At 42.5% G+C, this 25,817-nt stretch overlaps 1 long non-coding RNA gene across 1 annotated transcript in view; it reads right to left on the bottom strand.

Moving 5' to 3' along the window:
• Positions 1 to 286: 286 nt before the first annotated feature.
• The window catches only part of LOC146079584 (uncharacterized), a 44,460-nt gene continuing 18,929 nt past the window's right edge, over positions 287 to 25,817 (bottom strand). The window contains exon 4 of the long non-coding RNA XR_014474624.1: positions 287 to 451. This is a non-coding gene — a long non-coding RNA (uncharacterized LOC146079584). The remainder of the gene's footprint in view (positions 452 to 25,817) is intronic.

Raw genomic sequence — 25,817 nt, 5'->3', positions numbered from 1 at the left:
AGTTAGATAGATAGATACTGTAGATAATTACATTTGGCAAATTGCAATATTATTACATAATTTATTTTATATCATTTGTTTCAAATGTTATTTGATAGTGTTTATCTACTATAAATATGACCTACATTAACTGAGAAGATCAAGTCACATTAATTCAGCAGTACACAAAGCTGTAAGCAAAGTAAATTTTTGTCATAGTATCATCCTACCAGACCTTTGTTTGCAATTTGTAGTATACTGTAGCCTAAAGGGAATGGAGAGAACAAAGACACTGTGCTTCCTGCTCTTGGCTGTGTGTGGATCAAAAGCTGAACTACTTCTTCAATTTTATTTGAAGGCAATTAAAATACTTCTTTGCTTATGCTGGTAGCTGCTGTCTAAGATTGTCCATTGAAGATTTCATCGTCTGATTGATATGATCCTCTTGCTGTGCAGCAAACTGAATAAAGACCTGTAGAAAGTGAATTGCAAAGTTAACATTTAACAATATGGGAGACGAAATAATGCATTTTAGAAATATTCAATAATATTATAAATATTACATACACAGTTTTTAAAAAGTATTTAGACTGATTACATTTTTCACACCATGGAAATTGTTTTGAGAAAAAAAAAAACATATTTAAGAATTACAGTATACATTTATCTTTAAAAAGCACTATCCCTTATACATCTCCTCAAACAAAATAACGCCATAAGTAAAGCATGATGCAAAAAATATCAATCATTTTACCAGCCTATAGTATTTTAGATAATTCATACCTTCCAACATGGCACTCTCCAGAAGGGACACAATGCTCTGTTTCTGGGATGCCCTCTTAATTTATGATTACCATCACTTGGGTTGAACAGGTTCATTGTGTTTTGACACAGGTGTTGGCAATCATAAATTAAGAGAAAAATCCAGGAACAGAGCATTGTATCCAACCTGGAGAGGATCATGTTGAGAGATATGCCTGTACCATCTTCCATATAATATAGTGTAAATGGCTAGGACATGCAGATTCTGCCCTTGTAAACTGTCCTATTTACAGCAGGTGGCTGGTTTGCTTGCTCGCGCATTGTTAGCAAGGTGGTGGGAAGTGGGGACAGAGGGCTTCCCTGCCGTCTCCACTTCAGGGAGATGGGCAGGAAGCAGGGGCAATCGAAGCAGATCAGGTAGGGAGAGGGGCAGAGGGCTGCAGGGCTTCTGGGAAAATGGGGCACACAAGCCCCATTCTGTCGGACTCTGGCGGCTGGTGGGGGACAGCAAATGGTGATAGAATCACCAATAGTCGCTCTAATGAGAGTGGCTCCATCTGTAGTAAATATGTATACATAATAAAAAATAAATGTCACAGCATTCATCCCAACATGATCCTCTCCAGGAGGGATCCAATCCTCTGTTACAGGACTTCTTAATTTATGTATTTAAAAACTGCCCGAGTAGTTGTTGAACTTTGGTGCAGAGCTTTCTGCAAAATGGGAGTTGAGCCACTACTCGGGCAGTTTTTAAATACAGTTCTGTGGCTAAATTGTGAAAATGTGATATACTACCGTCCATAGAGACTATCCGAAATAAGGTACACATCCATTTTGTCTATGAGACTGCCGACACCAAGTATTCTTCTTCCCCAAACTCAATAGTTATGAAATGGCTTAGTTGGTCTCTTTATAATGAAAAGATGGGCCTCTCGACTCTGTTAATACAGTATGTGTTTGTACTTCCCTAAAAATATTGTTTTGGTTAATAAGAGTTCTATGTAAGTATTTGTACATATATTATACACTAGCATATACTGTACCATACTGTATTTTGCTACATTAAAATAATTCTGAAACAGATAAAAGAAAATACAGTTGGAAACATGTGATTTATGCATGCGATTACCTTTCTTACTAAGTTGGAATACATTACAATGACTCAATTGGCAATTTTACACTGAATTAATAACCCAACTTGCCCACCTTTCTTTAACCAAGACTATTATACTGTATTATAATAAAGTATATTGATATCTTTCTATTATTTTCTTGTGTGAACATTTCAGCTGAAACTTTGAAAAATATATTTTGACTTTTTTTATGTCTTTCAGGGCCGGCGCCACCACTAGGCAAATCTAGGCGGAGGGCATTTTGTGCCGCCCGGTTATCTGTCCTACGGCGCTGTGTATTTAAATCTGGTGGCGGAGGCAGCGGGGGTCCCTGCAGTCCATTAGAAATCATGAGCGCTATCCGCCGGGCTATGCGGAAGCGCTTCTAGTGTGAAAACTCTGGCAGCACGGCGCAGGCTGATCTCAGCCAATCAGCGTGCTGCCAGTGTTTTCACACTAGAAGCGCTTCCGCATAGCCCGGCGGATAGCGCTCGTTATTTCTAATGGACTGCAGGGACCCCCGCTGCCTCCGCCGCCGGATTTAAATACACAGCGCCGCAGGACAAGTACCCCCCCCCCCGGCACCGGGGCGCCCCCACCCCGACTCGCCTGGGGCGCTCCGGTGCCTTGCACCGGCCCTGATGTCTTTACTTACTCAAATAATAGTTTTGGTAAAACTTGGTAAAACACATTGCTCCTACCAACTCCTCTAAGGCATCCACATTAACAACAGATGTTAGACTGGTATAAGGATGGGTGAAAAGATACAGTACAGTAAAACTAGACATACTGTATCAGCTTTAAAGTTGACAAAAAATAAAACATGTTTCCTATCAGTTGGATCCAATGCCTGTTAAGATATAAGTGTGAAATCCACCACATTGGTGGGTAATGATATAATACATTTGAATCATCTTCTCATTGCAGGGTTATGTCCACAAAACTGATTTTTTTTTCTAAATATCTTCAGTACCATTTTCATCTGACACCTGACTAAGCTTTGTAATGATCAAAGCTTTAATGTGCATTTCTTTGCTGATTCATTAGTCTTGTTTTATGTGCCTGTTTATAGACTTAAATTTCACATCTCCAACCAACAAGCTTCAGATTTGTGTATCACTATTCTCCCTTATCAAACCAATCAACTTAAACCTGAAGGTCTGGTCTTGAGAAATAATGCTAAAGAAATTTGGTTGGAAGAGATCTGTCTCCTGTAACTATTTCAGCCACCAAGTGGTCTTCTCCTGGGAAGCAACCAGACCTATGATAGATATATAGATGTATCCACATTCATCAGAGCTGCTCCAAATGCTAAATGTGCAATACTTTGTGATTGGCACAATCCCATCGCCATGCACATGTTTCTAATTCACTCTCACAGCACATAGAAGCGCATTAAGTGGCCCTAAGGTGGCGTAGCATTTTCACACCGCTGGTGCAACATTGGCAAGCAGGCTCGAGGGCCAGAGCACAGCAACGATGAGCGCAGCTATATCTGTACAAGATATAAAAGATAATATTATGTAAGCAAAATGTTAACTTTTTTTTACAATAAGTTCCATCTAATAAAATATTTGTAATGAATGGTAGTTTCTAGTACCACTTGTATTTACAACATTCTTTTTGTGGAAACTTGTTGGAATTTTTGTTTTAGTTTCTCATCCTTTTGATATTTATCATTATTAGTATGATTTTTAAATGTCTGGTGATAAAAAAGAGTAGCCTATTATTGATGGTTCTATGCATGTAGTGTGCTGTATTAAGTACACTACATATACAGTAAATAACAATCAAGAATTTGTTGTACCCCTCTAACATTGGCTCTTAGTCTGTGAGCTTGAAATATGTCAGACATTAATAGCTGAATGGAATCTTGAGGAATTATTTAATCTGATATATATTTTCCTCCAGTAAAGCATATATTTACAAATATTGTTTTAATTGGGCCTGTTTGATTAAGACTTTTAACTTGTATATCTCTGCTAATTTGAATATATTGGGAAGATTTTGTACTATTTAGGTATACTACAGATGTTGGAGGAGGCTCTATAAGGTACAGAATCTTCCTCTGATCATATCTCCAAGCAAAATGTTGAATGCAAGCAAAATGGTAATTTTATGATTGAATGGTCATGACATTATCAACAAAATCATATTTTTAATTTCAGTATAAAGTATGTTCTTTAAATGAGGATTTATTTCCCTATCCATTATGATTTTCTTGGTTTCAAACTTTGCAATCATTTTAAACATGGGCCTCCAGAGTCCTCTAATCTTATTTCTTAGGATTCCTCCTTTAATATCAGAAAGAATATTTCAAGGCAATAGCTTAGCATTATTCAAACATGCATTACTTGATTAAATTTTATATATATATATATATATATATATATATATATATATATATATATAAACACAATAACACTTTTGATATGAGAGTTCATTTTCTGACACTGAAAACTGAAACAAGGAAAAAGAAACCTACAGGTTATTAGATATGTGGCACTTATACTCAGAAGAGGCTAATTAGCATATTAAACATTCTGTTTCAGAAGTTATGTGCATTATCATTCATCTTTTACGTGCAGACTATAATCTTCCTTCAAATGGTGATTAACTTGATTTAAAGAAAATAATATCTGAAAATTAACTTTAAAAAGATAAAAAAATCCAACAAACCAACTAATGTATTTTTGTTTTCTGTTTAGACCAAGTAATATTTTGTTTCCTCCAGCGATACCCTTTTTTAAATCCCAATTTAAATACATTAACCTTCTCAGTTACATAGTGATATAGTTATCAATGTAAAAAAAAACACAAACCATCCAGATCAAACTTTTATACAGAAAATTCTAGGTTTATTGAGTGGATCAAATGTTTAACAAAACAAAATCTTTATATAACCTCCATAAATGCTAGTGAAATTCCCTGGATCCACCACTTTAATAGTCTAATAACTACCACTTATAATCAGACAGTGTTAGAATCTGGGTAGTCCTTACTGGGCCAAATACTGCTGCTTTACAGGGCTGCGGGCTCCCTGCTGTCTCTTGTTTTGTCTGTTTTACTTTTCCGGTATCCCAGATTCCTCCTATAGGTGGCAATACCATTGCTTTTATGGGACTTGGTACTTGCAATCTTGTGACCACTGATGTCTTTTGCTAATCAGGGACTAGAGTCTTAAAGCCCCCGATACACTTGTTTAACTTGTCTGAGCCACACGTACTGTAAGATCCAATTTCCCTTGAACTTTTCTGTCAGCTCACTGAGAGTCCTCACATCCAGTTAGGCACTTGATGTGCCATTTTTCACCTGATAAATCACATGCAATTTATCACAATTTAATTTATGTTAGTTAACTCTATTCCATTTTTGAGAACCCATTTACAGATGGAGCCGGCTTTAACTTTGCTCGGCGCTCGCCAGAGACAGGCACTGGGACGCGGGTGCGTCTGGCGTGCACGCGCGTCCCAGTTTTACGGCGGCTGGCCAGCTTCAGGGAGACGCTGCCCAGTTCCGGGGGGTCCGGGCGGCGAAGGGGACCGGCGGTGACGGAGGGGGGGCGGGGACCCCCGGCAGGCTCCGTTGCTACGAATAGAATCGCCAGCCTCTGCAACAACAGCAGCGGCTTCATCTGTATATTAACTAAACAAAAAATAATGGTGAAAAGTAATCATAAATTTCCCAGATCCGAGCCCCGCACAAACGTCATCAACCCGAGCCCGGATCCAAGCGGTGCTCGGAGCTTCCCGCCTGATTTGGATCCGGGCATGCGGGCAAAACATCATTGCCCGGCACTGGATTCTCACGAGATCCAGACCGCTATATAAATATAGCATCCAGCACCATTTGTCACTCATGATTTGAGCTTGTTAGAGAGAGAAGGGATAGTCTGTGTACAGAGCTTTGTTAGGTTAGGTAGGTTAGGGAGCTGTGTTTTTTTTTTTGCTGCTGTGGTGACTGCCAGTGCCTACTAGTGCCCCTGTCTGCTTTGCTCTCTGGCGGTGTTTGTTCTACACTGCCAGTGGCTGCCAGCCCAGCCAGTACCTGGCCATTTCAATCAGTAATAGACATGTGTATATGACTGTGCAGTGTGCACTGTTGTTAAAATGATTAACCACTTGTATACCAATCTGTATTTGTGCATCTGCTGTATAATACCTCCCTGCTGGTGTATTTACAGCCTTATATAACTAATAAACATATTCTCTGCTGGTGCATCTACTGTACATATAAATATTAATAAGTGTACTGGTGCATTGACTGCCGTATAAATAATATCTCTCTGCTGGTGCATAATTAGACTGCCGTATAAAAATAATATATGTCTCTGGGGCATAATTATATTGCCGTATATATATAATATCTCTCTGCTGATGCATAATTATACTGCCGTATATATATCTATATCTCTCTGCTGGTGCATAATTATTATACTGCCGTACAAAAAGAATATCTCTCTGCTTGTGCATATACTGCCGTATATAGAATATCTCTCTGTTGGTGCATAATTATACTGCTGTTTAAAAATAATATCTCTCTGCTGGTGCATAATTATACTGCCGTACATATAATACCTCTCTGCTGGTGCATCTACTCTATTACCGTATAAATAATACCAGTCTACTGGTGCATCTACATCCTATGATAGGGTGTTACAGGTGATTCCGGGAAGCCATTCTGCAGTGTTGTTAATGGAGGCACTGTACCTTAAGCACAGATAACACATACTAGACTGTGTGCCATTCTGCCACTGCCTGCCGAAGGCTGCCGAATTGCCCACTGCTTCTCGGCTGGTGGTAAACACGATCAAGCCAGATAGTGGACTTATTGGATATTAAACTGACAAAAACAGATACACACTTGCAGAACAAGTCAGTTCTGCACCAATCGCCCACTGCGCCTCGGCTGGTCATTGCCTGTGGTCAGAAGGTTCCACTCCTTTGCAGCTATTGCATTGCTGCACGAATCGCCCCCTGCTCCTCGGCTAGTGGTAAACACTATCAAGCCAGATAGTGGTCTTATGGGTATTAAACTGACAAAAACAGATACACATTCGCAGAACAAATCAGTGCTGCACCAATCGCCCACTGCTCCTCGGCTGAAGTGTGGTATAGTGTTCTGACAAGTCAGGATCCCGACAGTCATAAGCCCGACGTCGGGATCCCGACTGGCCGGACTCAGACAGCATGGTGAGCGCAACAAAGCCAGTGGCTCGCTACGCTTGCCACCTATTCTATTCTCCCTCTATGGGGGTCATGGACCTCCATGAGGGAGAATAGCCGGTGGCCATCGGGCACCCGTCTGTTGGTATTTTAACACCCGGGATCCCGACATCGGATAAATGACTGTCAGGATCCCGTCCAGCACCCCCTCAGCTGGTTGTCACCTGTGGTCAGAAGGTTCCACTCCTTTGCAGCTATTGCATTGCTGCACAAATCACCCACTGCTCTTCGGCTGGTTGTCGCCTGGTTACATCTGGTCAAAAGGTTCCACTCCTTTGCAGCTATTGCATTGCTGCACAAATCACCCACTGCTCCTCGGCTGGTGGTAAACACGATCAAACAATCACCATTCATTAATCCCACTGCTGAGAGTCATTCATATGTGGGATAAGTGAACTCGTCTTTAAATGCATATGACTATTTGCGCTCAAGTGGTAATAATCACAGAGCTGACCAATCCCACTGCAGAGAGTCATTGATTGCTACACAAATCGCCAATCGCTCCTCGGCTGGTGGTAAACACAATCAAGCCAGATAGGCGTCTTTTTGGGGCCTAGTTTTTCAAATGGCCATCCTGTCTGCCGATGCAATGCCACTCCTAGATGAGCCGGAAACTTGTTCGGCTTAGCATAGTTATCCAGCTACCTCGGTGCAACCTTTTGCCCTAAAAACAATATTGTGAGGTGTGAGGTGTTCAGGATAGACTCGAAATGAGTGGAAATTAATGTTATTGAGGTTAATAATAGTGCAGGAGCAAAATAAAACAAAAATTATGTGATTTTAGCAGTTTTTACGCTTTTATTTAATTTTTTTAAATCCGAACCCAAAACCTAAAACGTTGTTTTGGCAAAACCCATTACAACCCAAAACCCAAAGTACAAAAGGTAGCCGGTGCACATCACTAAGCCTTCTTAAGACTCATCAGCTGTAAAGAAGTATTTACAGCATGGGAGTATGGTGCAATAAACGTTTTGCACTGTAAATATAAGATATTTGTAAAAACGGACAACTAAAATTAGAGTTCTGCTTTTAAATGAATAGCAAACAAAGTGTATGGAATTATAAGCCAGTTAAGTGCAGATCAAATTCCCAACCTCAGTGATGAGAGACAGCATTCATAATAACAACACCACTTTGTTAACCCAAAAGGCATGAGCGTGGGTTCACTCGCAGAGGCAAATTCCTTCTCAAATGGACAAAACCATGTGCAGTGCAGGTGGAGCAGATGTAACATGCGCAGAGAGAATTAAATTTAGGTGACTTATTTTGTTTCTGTGCAGGGTAAATACTGACTGCTTTATTTTTGCACTGCAATATAGATCTCAATTTTCCGTAAAACCCCACCCAAATCTAATTCTCTCCGCACAAAATACATTTGCCCCACCTGCAGTGCACATGGTTTTGTCCATTTGAGAAGGATATTGCCTCTGCGAGTGAACCAGAATAAGGTCCATGATTTGTTGTTCAGCACTTCATAAGTCAGAGAGACACAACTGTAACAGTAATTCTGTGGCTGATACTTTCCCAGGAAATAGCTAAGTACAATATAAATTATAACCAGCAATGTCCCTACCTTTAACTTCACCAGATAAGATATTCACTAGTTAGAGGACATGGTCTCATGAATAGTTGACATGGCCTTCACCAAGGAGACCCATTTTCATCATTGTAGGGGTCTGGAATTGCTGGATTGCAAATGGACACCAGTCAGTATGCAGTGCAGGCTACTACACAGTGACAAGAGCTGGGTGCTGCACGTAGTCTTATAGCACAGCACGTGGCACCTGGCACTGAGGATTTGGCATTTTGGTGTCACCCCCATGGAGAGTGACACTCGGGTGCAGCCCGCACTCCCATAGTGATGTCACTGCTTTTGGGTGTCAATCATTTTACTGGTTTAAGACACTATGTATTTAAGACTCTAAGAACTGTATTCTCTGCAACACCTCCCTAAATTTATTATTTAAAAAACATAAATAACCAAGCATTCAGTAAGGACACATAGTTGTTAAGGTGCCCACAGACGCATCAATTATTGAATGCGTTTTGTACTTTTTAAGCACAAATTGCATCTTATGTACAATTATTGGATGGTGTTTATGGGCTTGTGCGATGCGATGCGCGTTCCCGGGGGACCGATATTGTATGTCTAAAAAAGTACGTGCTTAACGTACTTGTTAGACTACATCTGAAATTTAACATTACAAACATGGGTTCATCACATCGCATCGCATGCATCCAAGTGCACATCTCATAGCAAGCTGGAAGAAAAATTGTATAGAACCATTGTACAGACAAAAACGCATAGCACAGTACAATTGTAGTGTCTGTGGGCACCTTTATACCCAATCAACTCCATGACACTGTACCATTTCTGACAGAAAAAAATGCCTCATTTTAGTTTAGCCTAGTCAGCTTTCGTTTTAAATTTTGTTCCATGGTTTTATAAAAACAAATCCCATTAGTACAACTTGATACAGTATGAACTATACCCATGTTTATTTTTTTATTGTTGACAAATTTATATGCAAAAAGTCCATATACTGTACTATATTTTAATAAAAAAAAAGAAAACATGTACAATAGATTGTTTCCGCATCTAAAATGCAGTAGTTTTGGGTCTTAAGTGGAACAAAATGTATGTGCTACTATATAGGACATCCAGTCATGGACATGCAACTCATAACACACCAAGGGAAATTCTGTTATTTCATCTATAAAATTTATAGAGAACCATTGATGATTCAATTTCTGATGTACTATCCTTTGATATGAATGGAAAATTGAATTAATTACTTGTAAAGGGAGACATTAAGATTTTAGGCTAAATGAAGGAAGTGGAATATAACTTTAAAGCCAAACATCAAAGTATACAGCCTTTTTATTGAGCACTAGTATTTCTAAATGTATATTAATCAAGGTCAATGCAAAAAAAAGTGTATTACAGGCTTTACATTTAAAATAAGACAAATCTGTATAATACTACCTACATTATGACATTAATGTGTGCATCATGATGATTTTCCCAAATCCCACATAAATCTTCAAGGACATAGGGGCCACCAAGCCAGAAACCATAAATATCTGAGCAAGACATCTATACAATTTGATAAACATGAGACCTTGACAATCAAAGAAGAATAAATAATCTCAGGATCCAGAGTCTGTGGAGCCCATAGAACTTAAGATCTGCCTCCCCTGCCTTTTTCACACACTGTTCCAGAAGATACAGTACTGTGTATGTTGGTTTTGGACAGGGCACAAAATATGTTCAGGACCTGTGCTGTGGCTAAAATTACTAGAAATAAAAACAATGCATGGCAATAGTTTTACTCTGATGACACAATACCTCTGAATTACCCCTTGGAATAGCATATGTCATGAAATAGTAAGAGTGTTGTGACTAGCAGTAGCACCAAGAGGAGGTACTCTTTACTCAAGCTTGTTGGAGGGCCCATGGGCAGTCAGAATCCTGGTTCCCCTTCACTTCTCCATTGTAGATTGCAGCAGAGGGGAGAGAGAGGAAAGCAGCAGCATCTCTCCCCAGCACACCTGCTGTTGTCGGCTGCACCCAGAAAGATAAGCAGCTTCAGGAGCAGTGTCTTCCTGTGTGATGTGTGGGAGGGGGTGAGCTATCATTCCCATCAATCCCCTTCCCAGTACCCATTACTGCCTTCCCCTGTTCCTCACTGGCTGTTGGTGCCGATGGATACTAGGTGGTAAGTTTATCAACAATTGTGTATGAAGTCTAATCCAAGTTGCTGGAATGTTTTGCGCTCAAAACCACACATTTATAGCACAATTTAAATCAGAAACCAGGTATGCTGTAAAACTATGCAAAAGGATTAATATTGATTAAGTATGATCAAACTCTGAATTCATTTTCTGTAATTTCATATTAGAAGCTAGCATTATGTGCAGTGTGTCATCACAACTACCTTATAGTTATGCCCCAAGCTATCATGTTTATAATATGTATTTTATCTCCACAAACATGTCTATGTCGGTGTCATCATTGACTCCTCCCTCTCTTTCACCCCCCACATTCGTGCTCTCACAGTCTTGCCGCTTTCACCTACGCAACATCTCGCACATCAGACCATTCCTCTCCACTAACATGAGCAAAAATTCTCATTCACTCTCTTGTCATCTCCCACTTTGACTACTGCAACATCCTTCTCTCTGGGCTACCTCTCACCCGCCTCGCACCTCTCCAATACTCCATTCTTAACGCTGCTGCTAGGCTCATCTTCCTCTCCTGCCACTCTACCTCCACCTCCCCCCTCTGTCTATCTCTTCACTGGCTCCACATTCCTTACTGAGTTATCTTTAAACTCCTCACCACCACCTACAAGGCTTTCTCCTCCTCCACCGCTCCTTACCTCTCTTCACTGATCTCTATCAACACGCCCTCCCGTCCTCTTCGCTCCGCTGCTGACCGCCGACTGACCTCTCACCTAATCACCTCCTCCCACTCCCGTGTCCAAGACTTCTCTCGCGCTGCCCCCCTGCACCGTAACAACCTCCCACCACCCATCAGGCTTTCTGATTCCCACTTTTTTCGACAAGCTTATCCCTCCTCCTAACCTCTTTTGATCCTCCTATCCTGCCTCCGTTCCCATCCATTCCTACTTATCCTATTGTTTTTCGTCCGTCCACCCACCTCCTTTTAGTATGTTAACTCTTATAAGTAGGGCCCTCCTTCCTCACGTACTCACCCTACCTCTTTACCTCACCTATGCTCTTGTCCTGTTCTTCCCTTCCTCTACTTCATCTTCAGTCTCCTCGACAATTTCAACACCTACTTCAGAACTGATGCTGATTTTAGTTCTACCAGCTATACCGCTATTTATGCTGTATTTTATCAACACACCCTGTACGTTACCTTGTGATTAGTATTTTGTTTGCTATGTACGGCGCTGCAGACACTTTGTGGTGCCTTATAAATAAACGTACTATTACTACTACTACTAAAGGTGCGTACACACAGGGGAGATATATTGCTGAGCAATATATTGCTCAGTGTCTCCTTTTCATCAGCGACCAGAGATGGTCGCTGATGAAAGGGAACCTCTGCCAGCGGTGCCGCAGAGGTAATTAGCTGGTCACAGGAGCAAGCTCCTGCGACCAGCGATTAGAATGGGGCTGAAACAGGAGCGCGCACCCGCCGATTTATCGCCCGGGCACACTCCCATCACTGGCAATATGGTCGCCAGCGACCATATTCCCAGCGATTTCAGCCCCTATCGCAGCCGTGTGTACACGGCTTTACAGTATGTACTTCAGTAATATTTTAATTATAGTTTAGTAGCAATGTTAAATACAATCAAAAGGGTTCTAATGGAATTATAAAGTAAAATTGTTTAATTTCATTAATATATTTTAATTATATAATATAATAAGGAATACTGTCGTAATAAAAAAAAAAAATTCAAAATAAAATCATTTTAAATAACCCATGCTTATCTCCAGGACTTATGGTTAATTAACACATCATACACTCATAAACAAATCTATAATAAAAATCAATATACAGTAAGCATTAGTTATGGCAATGTTAATTGAGAGCAATAAGCAGGGTTAGTTAGATTCTTAGGCATGGCACAACTGATAGTCACAGTTCTCTCACAACTGGTCAGTAACAGGGAGCAAGAGATGTTGGGGTTTATTTACTAAGATCGAATGGGTACGAATGCAGGTATTCATACACATTCTATGTAAAATATGGCCTGCAGAGCATTCCAACTCTTATGCTGAATTTTTTAAACATCTTGGTAATTATCCAGCATTCTATATACTGATCTGGGCCTGCGGAGCATTCCAACTCTTATGCTGAATTTTTTAAACATCTTGGTAATCATATTTCAGAATTCAACTGCAGAATTTTGTTTCAAATCTGTAAAAAGCTGTTATTATGGTTTTTATCTGTGCTGTGTGAGTTGTAAGGTTTGATTAGCACCTTCTGCTGGTGGGGGAGGTGTATTGGGAGGGGCAGTGAAATCAGGATGGACATTTGTTTCTTTAGGCTGATATATTCAGTGTAGTTTGGGACGTCAGGGGTCTAGTGTCTGAAGGGTCTAGTTATAAAGGGTCAATTTTAAATTAATGGAAGCATTATACCGGCATTAAACCGAAGGAAACCAGATGGCAAACAACAAACCAAAACTACTTCTGACGGACTTCATTATTCCCCCTCTCCCACCCCCCCTCCCAAGCGCATTGTCTCACGGCATAACGTCAACACACTTGAACTTGCTGCCTTCTCAAACACGCTGTGTCCTCTTCTCGCCCCAATCGCCCTCATGTCCTGCCCGAACCTCGCTGCCTCCCTCTATAATGACACCCTATCTTCGGCATTGGACTCTGCCTGCCCTCCCTCTTCTATCCCCCTTCGATGCTCCAACCCCCAACCGTGGCACTCACCTATCACCCGATTCCTTAAAAAGTGCTCTCGCACTGCTGAGCGCTTCTGGAAGAAATCACGCTCCCTTGCGGATTATCTCCATTTCAAATTCATTCTTTTCTCCTTCAGCTCTGCCCTTGCTCTGGCCAAGGAATCCTACTTTAAGTCCCTCATCCTTTCCCAATCATCCAATCCCCGCAGGCTCTTCGCCACCTTCAACTCCTTGCTCTCCCCCCCTCCTCCAGCTCTTCCGTCCTCCATCGTAGCCGCTGATTTTGCTACCTACTTTTCAACCAAAATCTCCTCTCTCAGGACTGCCATCACTGCTGCCATGACCTCACCCTCTCCCTCCTCCCCTCCTACATCTCCACTCCCCTCCTTCCAACCCCTGTCCTCATTTTACCCCACCACTGCTGCTGAAGTCCACTCTATCCTTCAATCCGCTTCTCCCTCCACCTGCCCTCTTGATCCTATCCCCTCCAATATTATCCGTCGTCTCAGTCCATCAGTCTGCTCTCACCTGGCTCACCTCTTTAATCTTTCCCTATCCTCTGGGATCTTCCCTTCCTCCTTCAAACACGCTCTTGTCTCCCCAATTCTCAAAAAAACACATCTGGACCCCAACTCTCCATCCAACTACAGGCCCATCTCCCTCCTCCCTTTTGCCTCCAAACTCCTAGAACGTCTGACCTATAATCGTCTCCTAAGCCACCTTACTGCTAACTCCATTCTAGACCCCCTCCAATCCGGGTTCCGCCCTTTACATTCCACTGAAACTGCCCTGACCAAAGTCACTAACGATCTACTATCGGCTAAATCCAAAGGCCTCTTCTCTATCCTCATCCAGCTTGATCTGTCGGCTGCCTTTGACACTGTTGACCACCCTCTCCTGCTCAACACCCTCCGCTCCTTTGGCATCACTGGCACGGTCTTCTCCTGGTTCACCTCATACCTCTCCGATCGCTCCTTCTCCGTCTCCACTCCGAGCTCCTCCTCTCCTACTACCCCCCAGCCAGTCGGTGTTCCCCAAGGGTCAGTCCTTGGCCCTCTCCTCTTCTCCCTCTACACCACCTCTCTGGGCACCCTCATCAGCTCCTATGGTTTTCATTACCACCTTTATGCTGATGATACCCTAATCTATCTCTCCTCCCCCGACTTATCCCCATCACTTCTGTCCAAGGTCTCCGAATGCCTCACGGCCATCTCAGCCTGGATGACCCAACGCTTCCTGAAACTAAACATGGCTAAAACTGAACTTCTAATCTTCCATCCCCCAAACATCCCCTCTTCTCCCACTATCTCCATCAGCATTGGTGAAACCGAGATCACGTCCACCGACCAAACGCGCTGCCTCGGTGTCATCATTGACTCCTCCCTCTCTTTCACCCCCCACATTCGTGCTCTCTCACAGTCTTGCCGCTTTCACCTACGCAACATCTCACGCATCAGACCATTCCTCTCCACTGACGCGACCAAAATTCTCATTCACTCTCTTGTCATCTCCCGCCTTGACTACTGCAACATCCTTCTCTCTGGGCTACCTCTCACCCGCCTCGCACCTCTCCAATCCATTCTTAACGCTGCTGCTAGGCTCATCTTCCTCTCCCGCCGCTCTACCTCCGCCTCCCCCCTCTGTTTATCTCTTCACTGGCTCCCCATTCCTTTCCGAGTTCTATTTAAACTCCTCACCACCACCTACAAGGCTCTCTTCTCCTCCACAGCTCCCTACCTCTCTTCACTGATCTCTATCCACACTCCCTCCCGTCCTCTTCGCTCCATCGCTGACCGCCGCCTGACCTCTCACCTAATCACCTCCTCCCACTCCCGTGTCCAAGATTTCTCTCGCGCTGCCCCCCTGCACTGGAACAACCTCCCGCCACCCATCAGGCTATCTGATTCCCTTACCTCCTTCAAGCGCTCCCTCAAAACCCACTTTTTTCGACTAGCCTATCCCTCCTCCTAACCTCTTTTGATCCTCCTATCCTGCCTCCGTTCCCCTCCGTTCCTACTTATCCTATTGTATTTCGTTCGTCCACCCACCTATTTTTAGTATGTTAACTCTTATGAGCAGGGCCCTCCTTCCTCACGTACTCACCCTACCTCATTACCTCACCTGTGCTCCTGTTCTGTTCTTCCCTTCCTCTACTTCATCTTCGGTCTCCTTGACTATTTTGACACCTACTTCTGAACTGATGCTGATTTTATATTTATACTGTATCTTTCTACACACCCTGTACGTTACCTTGTAATTTTTTTTGTTTTTTTGTTTGCTATGTACGGCGCTGCGGACACTTTGTGGCGCCTTATAAATAAACGTACTACTACTACTACTACTACCACAAACCACAGGAACAAACCACAAGAACATCATGTGGCCTCAACTCACCTTTGTCCATGAGAGAACCTGGACTAGACCCACCACCCCTATGACTAAGAACACCAGGACAGCCCCCAGGCCTTCCCCTCATGGTGAGCATGGAGCTGTGAGGGGAAGCATCAGACCCAGCCTATGCAGCAACACTTCCCCCATACTGTTATGCTCACCACTTTCTGATAACCACCTGTACTGCTCTCATGAGACCAGGACATATATATATATATATATATATATATATATATCTTAGTACTGTTACTGGCTACCTAGCTGGCTGTGCAATTACCATGTGGTGCCGCTAAATGGCTGCCTGGGTACTGCACAGTTTGGTAAATGTGTTCTCCATGTCTGTGTCCCTTTTAGAATGCATCTAGTGCAGCGGTTCTCAAACTGTGGGTCCTGACCCCAAAGTGGGTCCCCACCTGCTAACATGTTGGTGACCATTAGACTGATGACTTTTCTAATCTCAACAATCTGTTGAATTGTCTGTTATACTAGACTCCTCCCATCATTTTGTGCCTCCAAAATGCTGCCGTGTATGTGCTGTCTGCTGCCTACACATAAGGGGTCCTGTAAATATTTTTATTGTCTGATGGGGTCCCAGAGCAAAATAGTTTGAGGACCCCTGATCTAGTGCATATCTGTATGTGTGATGTACATCTGTACTGCCATTGTTGCCTGTTCCTTGTACTGATAACCCTTTGTATTACAGTATGTGCACTGTTATTTTTAATGTCTGTAAAGTGCCTTGAGTCCTGTTGGAGAAAGTGCGCTATATATATAAAACTTACTTACTTACTAAATTAGCATCAGCTATTTTACTATCAGCCAAATTTAGCTGAATTTTTTTTTTTTAATCATGTGTTTTTATTGAATTTTCAAGTTTACACATACAATTTATACATTAACTTTACTAACATATAAAAGAGAAATAAATGAAAAAGAAAGAAAAAAATTGAAATTATGATAAATAATTAACAATAAAGACAGTTAAACATTATATGTGTGCTGCATCATTCAAGAGATATTGTATAATATTATAGTCGCTTATATACATTTACGATCTAGTATTAATTAGCAGGTTCATAGGCATTTGTGATCACAAGGTATAGATAGATTGGGGGGTGCGCTCCTGGGGGCATGCGAGCTGGTTCTGGTCATAGACTCTAGGCTATATTTATTACACAAATAGGTAACACTAACGAATTACGTGTTGGGGTCTTGTAAATACAGTGCAGAGGCCTGCCACTGGCCCCATACCTTGCCAAATTTCCCCAGGCAGTTCCGTTTAGTGTACATAAATCGCTCATGCGATATAGTGGTATTCACAAGTGCAACCCACATATTGGAGGATGGGGGTGCGGGGCTCATCCAAGCTCTAGCAATGCATACACGGGCCAGGGTAAGAAGGTTATTTACATATATCCTCTGGTGCCTAGAAAGTAGCTCCTCCAATTCTAGGCCAAAAATACAAATGCGGGGGTCATTGAGTGGGGTCTGCATACCCGTATCCCGAATATTAGCCAGGACAGCTTCCCAAAAGGAATGCACCCGCGGGCAATGCCACAGCAGATGCCAGAAGTCTGCGCCAGGTTCCTGACATTTAGGACAGGCGTCCGACCCAGTGCCACCCATCTGCATTAGCCGATGGGGGGTCCAGTAGACTCGGTGCAGGATATACAGCTGGATCTGTTGGAACCTGGCAGACGCTGTGGCATCCCTAGGGGAGCTCAGTATATGGGACCAATCCTCATCCTCAATAGGTCCTATGTCCACCACCCACCTAGCTCTAAGGGCGTTCAGCTGATCCGTGCCGGAGAAGGTGAGGAGAGGAGAGTACAGAGCTGAGACCCTGCTCCGATCCGGGAGCTTACGAATCATTCCATGGACTGGGCTGCGGGCTCCCTGCTGTCTCTTGTTTTGTCTGTTTTACTTTTCCGGTATCCCAGATTCCTCCTATAGGTGGCAATACCATTGCTTTTATGGGACTTGGTACTTGCAATCTTGTGACCACTGATGTCTTTTGCTAATCAGGGACTAGAGTCTTAAAGCCCCCGATACACTTGTTTAACTTGTCTGAGCCACACGTACTGTAAGATCCAATTTCCCTTGAACTTTTCTGTCAGCTCACTGAGAGTCCTCACATCCAGTTAGGCACTTGATGTGCCATTTTTCACCTGATAAATCACATGCAATTTATCACAATTTAATTTATGTTAGTTAACTCTATTCCATTTTTGAGAACCCATTTACAGATGGAGCCGGCTTTAACTTTGCTCGGCGCTCGCCAGAGACAGGCACTGGGACGCGGGTGCGTCTGGCGTGCACGCGCGTCCCAGTTTTACGGCGGCTGGCCAGCTTCAGGGAGACGCTGCCCAGTTCCGGGGGGTCCGGGCGGCGAAGGGGACCGGCGGTGACGGAGGGGGGGCGGGGACCCCCGGCAGGCTCCGTTGCTACGAATAGAATCGCCAGCCTCTGCAACAACAGCAGCGGCTTCATCTGTATATTAACTAAACAAAAAATAATGGTGAAAAGTAATCATAAATTTCCCAGATCCGAGCCCCGCACAAACGTCATCAACCCGAGCCCGGATCCAAGCGGTGCTCGGAGCTTCCCGCCTGATTTGGATCCGGGCATGCGGGCAAAACATCATTGCCCGGCACTGGATTCTCACGAGATCCAGACCGCTATATAAATATAGCATCCAGCACCATTTGTCACTCATGATTTGAGCTTGTTAGAGAGAGAAGGGATAGTCTGTGTACAGAGCTTTGTTAGGTTAGGTAGGTTAGGGAGCTGTGTTTTTTTTTTTGCTGCTGTGGTGACTGCCAGTGCCTACTAGTGCCCCTGTCTGCTTTGCTCTCTGGCGGTGTTTGTTCTACACTGCCAGTGGCTGCCAGCCCAGCCAGTACCTGGCCATTTCAATCAGTAATAGACATGTGTATATGACTGTGCAGTGTGCACTGTTGTTAAAATGATTAACCACTTGTATACCAATCTGTATTTGTGCATCTGCTGTATAATACCTCCCTGCTGGTGTATTTACAGCCTTATATAACTAATAAACATATTCTCTGCTGGTGCATCTACTGTACATATAAATATTAATAAGTGTACTGGTGCATTGACTGCCGTATAAATAATATCTCTCTGCTGGTGCATAATTAGACTGCCGTATAAAAATAATATATGTCTCTGGGGCATAATTATATTGCCGTATATATATAATATCTCTCTGCTGATGCATAATTATACTGCCGTATATATATCTATATCTCTCTGCTGGTGCATAATTATTATACTGCCGTACAAAAAGAATATCTCTCTGCTTGTGCATATACTGCCGTATATAGAATATCTCTCTGTTGGTGCATAATTATACTGCTGTTTAAAAATAATATCTCTCTGCTGGTGCATAATTATACTGCCGTACATATAATACCTCTCTGCTGGTGCATCTACTCTATTACCGTATAAATAATACCAGTCTACTGGTGCATCTACATCCTATGATAGGGTGTTACAGGTGATTCCGGGAAGCCATTCTGCAGTGTTGTTAATGGAGGCACTGTACCTTAAGCACAGATAACACATACTAGACTGTGTGCCATTCTGCCACTGCCTGCCGAAGGCTGCCGAATTGCCCACTGCTTCTCGGCTGGTGGTAAACACGATCAAGCCAGATAGTGGACTTATTGGATATTAAACTGACAAAAACAGATACACACTTGCAGAACAAGTCAGTTCTGCACCAATCGCCCACTGCGCCTCGGCTGGTCATTGCCTGTGGTCAGAAGGTTCCACTCCTTTGCAGCTATTGCATTGCTGCACGAATCGCCCCCTGCTCCTCGGCTAGTGGTAAACACTATCAAGCCAGATAGTGGTCTTATGGGTATTAAACTGACAAAAACAGATACACATTCGCAGAACAAATCAGTGCTGCACCAATCGCCCACTGCTCCTCGGCTGAAGTGTGGTATAGTGTTCTGACAAGTCAGGATCCCGACAGTCATAAGCCCGACGTCGGGATCCCGACTGGCCGGACTCAGACAGCATGGTGAGCGCAACAAAGCCAGTGGCTCGCTACGCTTGCCACCTATTCTATTCTCCCTCTATGGGGGTCATGGACCTCCATGAGGGAGAATAGCCGGTGGCCATCGGGCACCCGTCTGTTGGTATTTTAACACCCGGGATCCCGACATCGGATAAATGACTGTCAGGATCCCGTCCAGCACCCCCTCAGCTGGTTGTCACCTGTGGTCAGAAGGTTCCACTCCTTTGCAGCTATTGCATTGCTGCACAAATCACCCACTGCTCTTCGGCTGGTTGTCGCCTGGTTACATCTGGTCAAAAGGTTCCACTCCTTTGCAGCTATTGCATTGCTGCACAAATCACCCACTGCTCCTCGGCTGGTGGTAAACACGATCAAACAATCACCATTCATTAATCCCACTGCTGAGAGTCATTCATATGTGGGATAAGTGAACTCGTCTTTAAATGCATATGACTATTTGCGCTCAAGTGGTAATAATCACAGAGCTGACCAATCCCACTGCAGAGAGTCATTGATTGCTACACAAATCGCCAATCGCTCCTCGGCTGGTGGTAAACACAATCAAGCCAGATAGGCGTCTTTTTGGGGCCTAGTTTTTCAAATGGCCATCCTGTCTGCCGATGCAATGCCACTCCTAGATGAGCCGGAAACTTGTTCGGCTTAGCATAGTTATCCAGCTACCTCGGTGCAACCTTTTGCCCTAAAAACAATATTGTGAGGTGTGAGGTGTTCAGGATAGACTCGAAATGAGTGGAAATTAATGTTATTGAGGTTAATAATAGTGCAGGAGCAAAATAAAACAAAAATTATGTGATTTTAGCAGTTTTTACGCTTTTATTTAATTTTTTTAAATCCGAACCCAAAACCTAAAACGTTGTTTTGGCAAAACCCATTACAACCCAAAACCCAAAGTACAAAAGGTAGCCGGTGCACATCACTAAGCCTTCTTAAGACTCATCAGCTGTAAAGAAGTATTTACAGCATGGGAGTATGGTGCAATAAACGTTTTGCACTGTAAATATAAGATATTTGTAAAAACGGACAACTAAAATTAGAGTTCTGCTTTTAAATGAATAGCAAACAAAGTGTATGGAATTATAAGCCAGTTAAGTGCAGATCAAATTCCCAACCTCAGTGATGAGAGACAGCATTCATAATAACAACACCACTTTGTTAACCCAAAAGGCATGAGCGTGGGTTCACTCGCAGAGGCAAATTCCTTCTCAAATGGACAAAACCATGTGCAGTGCAGGTGGAGCAGATGTAACATGCGCAGAGAGAATTAAATTTAGGTGACTTATTTTGTTTCTGTGCAGGGTAAATACTGACTGCTTTATTTTTGCACTGCAATATAGATCTCAATTTTCCGTAAAACCCCACCCAAATCTAATTCTCTCCGCACAAAATACATTTGCCCCACCTGCAGTGCACATGGTTTTGTCCATTTGAGAAGGATATTGCCTCTGCGAGTGAACCAGAATAAGGTCCATGATTTGTTGTTCAGCACTTCATAAGTCAGAGAGACACAACTGTAACAGTAATTCTGTGGCTGATACTTTCCCAGGAAATAGCTAAGTACAATATAAATTATAACCAGCAATGTCCCTACCTTTAACTTCACCAGATAAGATATTCACTAGTTAGAGGACATGGTCTCATGAATAGTTGACATGGCCTTCACCAAGGAGACCCATTTTCATCATTGTAGGGGTCTGGAATTGCTGGATTGCAAATGGACACCAGTCAGTATGCAGTGCAGGCTACTACACAGTGACAAGAGCTGGGTGCTGCACGTAGTCTTATAGCACAGCACGTGGCACCTGGCACTGAGGATTTGGCATTTTGGTGTCACCCCCATGGAGAGTGACACTCGGGTGCAGCCCGCACTCCCATAGTGATGTCACTGCTTTTGGGTGTCAATCATTTTACTGGTTTAAGACACTATGTATTTAAGACTCTAAGAACTGTATTCTCTGCAACACCTCCCTAAATTTATTATTTAAAAAACATAAATAACCAAGCATTCAGTAAGGACACATAGTTGTTAAGGTGCCCACAGACGCATCAATTATTGAATGCGTTTTGTACTTTTTAAGCACAAATTGCATCTTATGTACAATTATTGGATGGTGTTTATGGGCTTGTGCGATGCGATGCGCGTTCCCGGGGGACCGATATTGTATGTCTAAAAAAGTACGTGCTTAACGTACTTGTTAGACTACATCTGAAATTTAACATTACAAACATGGGTTCATCACATCGCATCGCATGCATCCAAGTGCACATCTCATAGCAAGCTGGAAGAAAAATTGTATAGAACCATTGTACAGACAAAAACGCATAGCACAGTACAATTGTAGTGTCTGTGGGCACCTTTATACCCAATCAACTCCATGACACTGTACCATTTCTGACAGAAAAAAATGCCTCATTTTAGTTTAGCCTAGTCAGCTTTCGTTTTAAATTTTGTTCCATGGTTTTATAAAAACAAATCCCATTAGTACAACTTGATACAGTATGAACTATACCCATGTTTATTTTTTTATTGTTGACAAATTTATATGCAAAAAGTCCATATACTGTACTATATTTTAATAAAAAAAAAGAAAACATGTACAATAGATTGTTTCCGCATCTAAAATGCAGTAGTTTTGGGTCTTAAGTGGAACAAAATGTATGTGCTACTATATAGGACATCCAGTCATGGACATGCAACTCATAACACACCAAGGGAAATTCTGTTATTTCATCTATAAAATTTATAGAGAACCATTGATGATTCAATTTCTGATGTACTATCCTTTGATATGAATGGAAAATTGAATTAATTACTTGTAAAGGGAGACATTAAGATTTTAGGCTAAATGAAGGAAGTGGAATATAACTTTAAAGCCAAACATCAAAGTATACAGCCTTTTTATTGAGCACTAGTATTTCTAAATGTATATTAATCAAGGTCAATGCAAAAAAAAGTGTATTACAGGCTTTACATTTAAAATAAGACAAATCTGTATAATACTACCTACATTATGACATTAATGTGTGCATCATGATGATTTTCCCAAATCCCACATAAATCTTCAAGGACATAGGGGCCACCAAGCCAGAAACCATAAATATCTGAGCAAGACATCTATACAATTTGATAAACATGAGACCTTGACAATCAAAGAAGAATAAATAATCTCAGGATCCAGAGTCTGTGGAGCCCATAGAACTTAAGATCTGCCTCCCCTGCCTTTTTCACACACTGTTCCAGAAGATACAGTACTGTGTATGTTGGTTTTGGACAGGGCACAAAATATGTTCAGGACCTGTGCTGTGGCTAAAATTACTAGAAATAAAAACAATGCATGGCAATAGTTTTACTCTGATGACACAATACCTCTGAATTACCCCTTGGAATAGCATATGTCATGAAATAGTAAGAGTGTTGTGACTAGCAGTAGCACCAAGAGGAGGTACTCTTTACTCAAGCTTGTTGGAGGGCCCATGGGCAGTCAGAATCCTGGTTCCCCTTCACTTCTCCATTGTAGATTGCAGCAGAGGGGAGAGAGAGGAAAGCAGCAGCATCTCTCCCCAGCACACCTGCTGTTGTCGGCTGCACCCAGAAAGATAAGCAGCTTCAGGAGCAGTGTCTTCCTGTGTGATGTGTGGGAGGGGGTGAGCTATCATTCCCATCAATCCCCTTCCCAGTACCCATTACTGCCTTCCCCTGTTCCTCACTGGCTGTTGGTGCCGATGGATACTAGGTGGTAAGTTTATCAACAATTGTGTATGAAGTCTAATCCAAGTTGCTGGAATGTTTTGCGCTCAAAACCACACATTTATAGCACAATTTAAATCAGAAACCAGGTATGCTGTAAAACTATGCAAAAGGATTAATATTGATTAAGTATGATCAAACTCTGAATTCATTTTCTGTAATTTCATATTAGAAGCTAGCATTATGTGCAGTGTGTCATCACAACTACCTTATAGTTATGCCCCAAGCTATCATGTTTATAATATGTATTTTATCTCCACAAACATGTCTATGTCGGTGTCATCATTGACTCCTCCCTCTCTTTCACCCCCCACATTCGTGCTCTCACAGTCTTGCCGCTTTCACCTACGCAACATCTCGCACATCAGACCATTCCTCTCCACTAACATGAGCAAAAATTCTCATTCACTCTCTTGTCATCTCCCACTTTGACTACTGCAACATCCTTCTCTCTGGGCTACCTCTCACCCGCCTCGCACCTCTCCAATACTCCATTCTTAACGCTGCTGCTAGGCTCATCTTCCTCTCCTGCCACTCTACCTCCACCTCCCCCCTCTGTCTATCTCTTCACTGGCTCCACATTCCTTACTGAGTTATCTTTAAACTCCTCACCACCACCTACAAGGCTTTCTCCTCCTCCACCGCTCCTTACCTCTCTTCACTGATCTCTATCAACACGCCCTCCCGTCCTCTTCGCTCCGCTGCTGACCGCCGACTGACCTCTCACCTAATCACCTCCTCCCACTCCCGTGTCCAAGACTTCTCTCGCGCTGCCCCCCTGCACCGTAACAACCTCCCACCACCCATCAGGCTTTCTGATTCCCACTTTTTTCGACAAGCTTATCCCTCCTCCTAACCTCTTTTGATCCTCCTATCCTGCCTCCGTTCCCATCCATTCCTACTTATCCTATTGTTTTTCGTCCGTCCACCCACCTCCTTTTAGTATGTTAACTCTTATAAGTAGGGCCCTCCTTCCTCACGTACTCACCCTACCTCTTTACCTCACCTATGCTCTTGTCCTGTTCTTCCCTTCCTCTACTTCATCTTCAGTCTCCTCGACAATTTCAACACCTACTTCAGAACTGATGCTGATTTTAGTTCTACCAGCTATACCGCTATTTATGCTGTATTTTATCAACACACCCTGTACGTTACCTTGTGATTAGTATTTTGTTTGCTATGTACGGCGCTGCAGACACTTTGTGGTGCCTTATAAATAAACGTACTATTACTACTACTACTAAAGGTGCGTACACACAGGGGAGATATATTGCTGAGCAATATATTGCTCAGTGTCTCCTTTTCATCAGCGACCAGAGATGGTCGCTGATGAAAGGGAACCTCTGCCAGCGGTGCCGCAGAGGTAATTAGCTGGTCACAGGAGCAAGCTCCTGCGACCAGCGATTAGAATGGGGCTGAAACAGGAGCGCGCACCCGCCGATTTATCGCCCGGGCACACTCCCATCACTGGCAATATGGTCGCCAGCGACCATATTCCCAGCGATTTCAGCCCCTATCGCAGCCGTGTGTACACGGCTTTACAGTATGTACTTCAGTAATATTTTAATTATAGTTTAGTAGCAATGTTAAATACAATCAAAAGGGTTCTAATGGAATTATAAAGTAAAATTGTTTAATTTCATTAATATATTTTAATTATATAATATAATAAGGAATACTGTCGTAATAAAAAAAAAAAATTCAAAATAAAATCATTTTAAATAACCCATGCTTATCTCCAGGACTTATGGTTAATTAACACATCATACACTCATAAACAAATCTATAATAAAAATCAATATACAGTAAGCATTAGTTATGGCAATGTTAATTGAGAGCAATAAGCAGGGTTAGTTAGATTCTTAGGCATGGCACAACTGATAGTCACAGTTCTCTCACAACTGGTCAGTAACAGGGAGCAAGAGATGTTGGGGTTTATTTACTAAGATCGAATGGGTACGAATGCAGGTATTCATACACATTCTATGTAAAATATGGCCTGCAGAGCATTCCAACTCTTATGCTGAATTTTTTAAACATCTTGGTAATTATCCAGCATTCTATATACTGATCTGGGCCTGCGGAGCATTCCAACTCTTATGCTGAATTTTTTAAACATCTTGGTAATCATATTTCAGAATT

The sequence above is a fragment of the Crinia signifera genome, chromosome 5, assembly GCF_055691185.1.
Source record: "Crinia signifera chromosome 5, ASM5569118v1, whole genome shotgun sequence".
NCBI classification, from domain to species: domain Eukaryota; kingdom Metazoa; phylum Chordata; class Amphibia; order Anura; family Myobatrachidae; genus Crinia; species Crinia signifera.
Note: the sequence above shows the minus strand (reverse complement) of the source record. Positions and strands in the feature narration are given on the sequence as shown.